General features: G+C 38.9%; 1 pseudogene; it reads right to left on the bottom strand.

Moving 5' to 3' along the window:
• Positions 1-2673: 2673 nt before the first annotated feature.
• LOC127131840 (plasma membrane ATPase-like) lies at positions 2674-3703 on the bottom strand (annotated as a pseudogene).
• Between the last annotated feature and the right edge of the window lie 4615 nt (positions 3704-8318).

The following is an 8318-nucleotide window of genomic DNA, read 5'->3' as shown; positions in this document are numbered from 1 at the left end:
GAGTGCGCGGTATACACCACGTTCCATTTCCATTTTATTGAAAAGTGTTTTGAATATGAATTAATATTTTTGAGTTTTTATTATGAAAAATGGCTTGACGTTGGATCAAGCATTTGATGAAATTTTTGAAAGCAATGGAATAAAACGAGAGGAAGAAATGTATTGATTTGTTTATTGAGAAAATACTCGACGTTGGATCGAGTCATTCTTTTTGATCTTTTGAAATTGTTGATTTTATTCTTGTGTTAGTAGCTAACTAAACAGTCAAGCAATAAAGAAATAAAACAGTAAAATTATTACACATCGGGGGAGTGGGGTACATTTTGTCAAATGGGGATTCAGAATACTGGAATAATTAAATCGATCCCAAACAACAATTAATGCAATGTATGAGTGTAAGTGCAAGAGAACTGTCTCATTGTAAGAAGGCCCAAGAGTAAGCCATATGAAAAAAAAATAATACAATAAATTTTATTTACAAAACACTTAAAAATTAAATCTAAAAAGGGTAAAAACGGGATTTTGCACGGATGGAAATTGAGGGACACACAAAACCTAAATAATGTGCTCAAAGTCGGTTTGCGCATGTTGACAATAATTGAAATGTCATATGCGATTAGTCAAAACGCGGCGAAATACTATCAGTATATCGATAAAATAAATCATGGATAAACAACATGGAAATGGTTGAATCCATAAATTAAAATCGATATTTAACAATTAAAATAAATAAAAGGGGTATTAAAAAGAAATTAAAAATGTTGTAAAATCAAATATGGCGCCCACAAGTATTGAACCCAGGACCAAGGGTTTGCCAAAGCATTCCTTTACCAACTCCGCCGGACAGGCATCCTTGTCTCATAGTCTCAAGCACTAATACATAACATAAAAAAAACACCTAACCTTTTAAATAAAACACAGTTTAAAACAGTAGCAGAAGTCAAACAAGCTCATCTTAACGCACAGAGATTTCTTTCCATTTTGAACATCAAAGATTTAACAACAATAACCACACAAATGGAAGCATCAAGGAAGCGGAGATAGAAATAGAAACTCGAAAAAGAAACTAACCGGTTGCGGCGAGATTGACCGACGGATGTAGGTACGGTTCCGTCTGAACCGGTTTTTGATCTTCCGCTTTTCACCACCAAGAACCACTATGGTTTTCGTTTCTCCTTGCCGTCGACCTCTTTTTCGTTGGTGAACAGTAACGCGGCTCCTCCAAAGAATTAGGGTTTTTCGGCTCTCTCCCTCAAAATGAACAGTGGCCTCTCTGCTGTGTTGTTGTGTTTCCTCAGAGTAGTGGAGGTCTGCTGTGCAGTGGAGAGGTTTTGAATTTTGTCCATATCCAACTTGTGGTCCCCTTCTCAATTCTCTTCATTTTGAAAACTCTACTGTTGGTGAGAAAAACTTTCACCACTGTAACTTACTTAGCTGAAAAGTTTGTTTTAGAATTAACTGATTTTGGGTATTTGTATTGCAACAGCTTCGGCGTGGATTGAGGTTGGTCTTTTCGAGCCTCACTGTAAGGCCGTCGACTTAGACATCCACAGTTGAGACAATGAATGACATACCGGTCAATTTTCCATTCAAGGCAGGAAGCACTTTGCCGGCAACCTTAGCAGCTCAAACACTTGGCAACAATTTAAACCGATGGCTTGGAGTGCTTTTGTGCTACAACCGGCCGACGGTTAATGTTAATGAGGCGGCGCCTGATAATGATGAGGATGAGCACACAACATGTAATGCTGTGGATACATCATCGTTTGCTGCTGTATCATAGCCATAGCAGTAGCAGGATACCGCATGGACATCCACTACTGCTGATACTGATGCGGCTGCAAACTATTAGCGGCAATCTTAAGATCATCAATTTCCACAGAAGAAGATTGTCTTGGAGATCCCATATCAGATCTTCCTTGTGTGTTTTCTCCTATTGGAACTGACCTTGTACTAGACTTAGCACCATGCTCAAGTGTAGAATGCAGACTTGCATTCATGCTACTAGCTTTGTCTTCATTCCACTAGTTCTTCTCAGAAACTGCATCTTTAACACTATCCAACATATCTTCAAAGAAAGGTTCAAACAACTCACTGTCGGAACTATTCTATTTGGCACCATCATTCCACAGTGGAAAATAAGGTTTTGAATTGGATGCATTATGACCGTGGTCAACTTTTCCTTTCGACGACCCTGATATCTCCAATTCGAACTGTCCATCAAGAATATTTTGTATGGTGTCAGTTTTAAGTCTACAACATTCAAGTTTTTTCGCATTCGATATGGACCTTCCATTGGACAAAGCTGCCATTATTCATTGTAGGTGAGACTACAGTGGATGGTGAAGGAAAGCAATTCAAAGCAACAAAAGTATCTGGAACTGCAACCATTAAATACCGAAGCATCTCAACAAGAGCAAACACCATCCTTAAAATGGTGGAATCTATTAGTGTCTCTAACAACAATTTCACGTTCAACTATTTTGGAGATTAACTTTGCAGCAATGTGACAATCTCCACAAACACGAAGGTTTTTGGTAATTCTAATTTGAGACTCTTGTGCATTCAAAAGAGCAGACACAATAGCTAACTTTTCACTGTGAACAGCTAGATGGCCTTCCTTATCCTCCTTTGTATAAATAGACTCCAGCATCTTACAATCAACCATGGCATCTAAAAAAAAAACCTAGCACGAAGTGGAACAAATGCAGTTGAATTTAAACTTATATCAGAGTTGTTCAACTCTAGCAAGGTTGCAAATTCCAAATCACTCGTATCTGCAGCCATTAGTTTAAACTGTAATCCACTCGAGGAAATATCAGATGATTTTACTGGAGATAGAGCTGCATAGATCGTGTAGTTTTTCATCATTTGGAAAATAGCCCTACTGGTTAAAACTGCACTAATGATAACACTCAATCCAGGTTCTGTGAGGACAATATCAGAAGCACCTCTTGCGGCATCCGTAGCATCGGCAACAACGGTTCCAATATCGGCCTTCATATTTGTGCTCTGGAAATACCCCAACAAATCCATCTGTCTTCTCAATCAGCTCTTCAACTGGAAGTGCAGCAATACTCGCATCCTTGTCTTGTCCAAGCAAGGTAGCAGATGAGTACATACTAGTTCTCATCCCAAGTCTCCTCCCAGTCTCCTTTGCTATGGAAAGTTGTTCACCAGTAATCATCTTAACATTGACACCAAGATGAAGAGCTCTCCGAATAGTTTCATCACTGTCATGCCTAGGTGGGTCAAACAGTGACAACAAACCAACAAACTGCCAAGGACCACCAGCGTTTTCTTTAGTTTTCTCAGGAACCTCCTGTCTAGAAACAGCAAGAGAACGAAGACCTCGCTCTGCAAACTTGTCAATAATAGCATGGATGTTCCGCTTTGCATCTTCCCTAAGGTTACACAGGTTCATGATCTGCTCTGGAACACCTTTGCTTGCACGGTGCCAATTTCCATTGCTATCAATGTAAGTCAAGGCAGTTTTCTTATCCACGGGATTGAATGGTAAGAAATGAACCTCTCTTACTCCAGCCCTTGCCTCTTTTGGATCAGTTAGAGTTCCAACAATGGCGGCATCCATGGCATCCTGGTTTTCAACTAGCAGACTAGGACCTTTATTGTCTCTAGATAGCCTCAATTTATCTTCCTTTCCAGCATTACCAGCAGATAAAGCAACAGGATTCTTGGTCATCTCAATAAGTTGTTACAACGATTCGGGGTATCCAGGCTTTGTAGTAAGCTTTGTCGAAGCATCGATAAGATTGTGAAGTCCTGAAACAACTTTTGGTTCGTCAATGACCAGGGTTTTAAGAAGAGAGATTGAAAACTCTGTAGCAGCCTTGTTTCTTCCCCCGTCAATAAGTTTTGCCAAAACCTCCAGCACCGAGTATATTCTTGGAGCTGAAACTATCCGTTGCATGTTGGAGCTCTCTGAAACCAAGATTTTTAAGATTCCCTAAGCTAACAACAACCTCCTCTTTATAATCACCAATATACAAGATGGCTCCATGCCGGTTCCAATGCAGGTTCCTCTTCTTCAGGATCATATGCTTCCGCAAGCTTACCATCATGATTCGAACACGGTAGAGTTCGAAACAATTTTGCCGCTGCCATCTTAGTGATCTCCTGCATTGTCGCTTCACTGAACTTTGAATTCACAGCTGAAATATAATCAACAAGTTCAAGCAAAGTTTTCCTCTCTCCAATGATACGATCCCTGTTCCTTCTACTACCGGCAAGAACTTTTGGTATTTTCCTTTAACTTGTTCTGTTTCTGCAGATTCAGTGGTTTTATGCAGAATGGCTTTTGGTCGTAGTCAAAACCGTGCTCTCACACCAAGCTTCCTAACAACATCATCAAACTGTGGAAACTGAACTTGTAATAGGACTCAATCATTCTATGGCATCTGTAGCATGGTTAACGGTATTGGAATCACTACTTAAATTAAGGACTCATTCATTCCTTCTGGACCAATGCCTTGTTGGAATGTACCAGCAATCTCATCCACGTTTTCATTTTCTTCAATTATGCAGGGTAGCTTTGGTTTGATGATTGTGTATTTTCCAATCAGTTTGCAACCCTTACAGTCTGATCATCACCAGCCAATGGAACGAGAATAGAAGGAAATTCGGCCAAAAGTTCAGTTTGCCATTTATCTTGCGACAAACTACATAGAAATGCATAGCACTGAAGACTTTCAACCTGAACTGCAACAGGAACACCTTCATCTATGAAAAACTTAGATAATAGGCGGGCAGGTGATACACTGCACTGTGCAGCTAAGAAATGGAGGTGTTCACGGAATGCATGTTTGAACTTTGAGGAAGCAAAAAATACAAACAGATCCTTTATCATGCTATCATCCGGCCGATTGCCTGACGATTCTGCTGACATCAAAGAAATCGAGTCATCAACTTTTGCGATAGTTTTACACAAGTTGATAGGATTTTGGTGACCACATGATGAACAGAATCATTTATGGGGACCTTTTCTATCAAGGACAGCAAAGCCTGCTGGCAGTATTCATCTTTAGAACTGCAGTCAATTAGGGAGTCCAATAAAACAACAAGAAACTTTTCAATGTTGAACTCCTTGGACAATTCTAATAAAACCCCTGGCAAATTCCTTAGTTCCTTTAAAATCTCCAAGGCCTTTATTGGAAGTATTTGAACATTTTGGGATCGGACAAGATTGATTAAGGCAATAAGGGACAACCGAAACCAATGAAGATCTATCAACTCATTAGCCTCCTCCCGAGCAACCTCGGCAACTGAACGTATCAAAATATTCAAAAGTTTAGAAGCCAATGCAGCTTTATTCCCAAGTAAGCCAACTGTCATCAATGAACTGGCCTTGTGATCTGAAAGCCCCTTAACACCTGACTGAAGACCCGAGACCACAAAAGGAAGTATTCTCTTGACAATATCATCATCAACGGTCACAACAGTCCCCAAAAGTTCAATGAAAACGGCAGTACAAAAGCCAATTACATTCTTCGAAGGTTGAGACTTTTTAGACGGAGATGCGTAGTTGCATGGAACTTCTAATACACCCTTATCACGACTGCATTGCTGCACTATAACCATTCTAGGTGGCGGTGCACCCCTTGTGCAGCAGCATATGCCCTCAGTCTCATTTCGCCTGCTGCAGGAGATTTCAGGAGCCAAAGTGCACTGTTGGACACACGTTTAAGTATATTGCACCCTGTATTAAATATTTCAGGATCCTTCAAATTAAGAGAATCTCATAAAGGGTTGACCAGAAAGCTTTTTGATTCTATCATTCTCTTTGAAACCCTTTTGAGTATCAGCAACGGCATCAATGTCTTACACAATTTCTTGTACTTCAAATTCACTCTTATCAATTTCTGAATTTCCTATGTATTTTGCTTTGTGAAGACGGTCAAGAGTTCCAACTTGTTTGTTTTTTCGTGGATTTCAATCACAAAGTGTGAGAAAATAATGAGAAAGGATAGAAGAAGAGAAGTTTACATTGCTTTACTCATTGTGTTTTTCTTCAACGGTGTTCTGGTGATGAGATACCTTATCCACATGCCATGTAGATGGATGAATGACGTAATTGAAATATGAATGAATATGTGGAAATTCTTGAATATTGAATGGAATTTTTTTTTCAATGCGAATGAAGAAAATATGAATGTAAATTTGGAAAGTGAAAAATGTAAAAAAATATGAAATAGTAAACATGAACATGAATGAAGGATATGAAGGTGAATGAAGAAAGAATGCAAACGAGTGATTGATGGGGAAAAATTTTCAGGGCCAAAATCGGGGTATGACAGTTGCCCCTATTTAAACATCCTCCACCAGAGGAAAATGAAACAACAATTTTCATCGGATCGCAGTGGGGGATGGTTAAATACTATGGAGACCCAGATTTTGATCCTGAAAAATGCAAATGTTATGATATGATATGCATGGATGCATGACTCTTTATTTTTTTGAATTTATCTATTAGGGACACAGTGAATCCTTAACAGGAGATGCTACTGGACAGACCGATCTGTGGGGAATACTGATGGTCCACAGGGAAACAGACAAATGGTAAAAACCAATTCACTGGGGAAAACAATCTTGCTGGAGAAACAGGAAAACACTAGAGAGTACTCAAAGTGAAATTCGATGAGCGACACTTAGAATACAAGAGATTTCGGCAGTAAGTCCACACATGACTTACTAAACCCGAATAAGAAAACTTTCTACAACAGGTTCATACATGACCTGATAACATTTGAACAAAAGGTTCAGCAACAGGTTCATACATGACCTGACAATACTGGAAAAGATTCTTCAAAATAGGTTCAGACATGACCTAGTAATACAGGAAATAAAGCTCAACAGCAGGTTCATACATGACCTGACAATGCTGGGGAATACCAAGAACGGTTCTGACAGTAAGTTCAAACATGACTTGTCAACAAACAGAAAAATTCAAAAAGAGTGTATCAACAAGTTCATACATGACCTGACAACACTGAAATAAACATAGAGAAAGATTCTTCAAAATAGGTTCATACATGACCTGGTAATACTGGAAAGAAAGCTCAACAACAGGTTCATACATGACCTGACAATGTTGGGGAATATCAAGAATTTCTGACAGTAGGTTCAGACATGACCTAACAAAACTCAAAAAAATTCAAAAAGAGTATATCAACAGGTTCATACATGACCTGATGACAAACTTGAATACTTTGAGAACATTTCCACAACAAGTTCATACATGACTTGCCGACACTGGAATAAAAGGTTCAGCAACAGGTTCATACATGACCTGGTAAAACTGGAATAAAGGCTCAAAAGCAAAGGGTTCATACATGACCTGACAATGCTGAGAAATACCAAGAAGTTCTGACAGCAGGTTCAGACATGACCTAACAAACTCAGAAAAATTCCAAAAGAGTATATCAACAGGTTCATACATGACCTGATGACAAACCTGAACATTTTGAGAAAATTTCCAGAACAAGTTCATACATGACTTGACAACATTGGAACAAAAGGTTCAGCAACATGTTCATACATGACCTGATAATACTGGAATAAAGGCTCAACAGCAACGGGTTCATACATGACCTGACAATGCTGGAATAACAAGAAGTTCTGACAGCAGGTTCAGACATGACCTAACAAACTCAGAAAAATTCCAAAAGAGTATATCAACAGGTTCATACATGACCTGATAACAAACTTGAACATTTTGAGAAAATTTCCAGAACAAGTTCATACATGACTTGACAACATTGGAAAGATTCTTCAAAAACAGGTTCAGACATGACCTGGGAATATTGGAAAACATACAAAGCAAGCTTCAATAACAGGTTCATACATGACCTGACACTTTAGAATACATATGATGGTTCTGGAGATTTCTCACAAGAAATTCATCCAATCACAGATTTTGGAGATTCCTAATAGGGAATTTATGTAAAACAAAGATAAGCGGGAGTCTTCTTATAAGTAGATCATCCACGCAAAAGGCTACGATGATTCTTTACAGAGAAATCAAACAAAACCAACATCATTGGAGTTTTCTAACACGAAAAACCTCTAAGCTTCTGGGAACTCCCCAAGATGATGAGTCATACATGACTTTCACGGAATCATCAGGAAAGACAGGGTATTCAAACTCTCTGTACGTGCCAACAACAATTGGAATTTTAACCGTAAGTAATGGATTACAACCAACTTTTAACGGAGTTTGCCAGTAACAACTGGACTTGAAATGATGTGTCGACAACCAAACTTCAGATATCAATCACAAATGTATTTACAAACAGACTGAC

Source organism: Lathyrus oleraceus, chromosome 3 (assembly GCF_024323335.1).
Source record: "Lathyrus oleraceus cultivar Zhongwan6 chromosome 3, CAAS_Psat_ZW6_1.0, whole genome shotgun sequence".
Taxonomy (NCBI): domain Eukaryota; kingdom Viridiplantae; phylum Streptophyta; class Magnoliopsida; order Fabales; family Fabaceae; genus Lathyrus; species Lathyrus oleraceus.
This window is presented reverse-complemented; position numbering and strand designations above follow the sequence as displayed.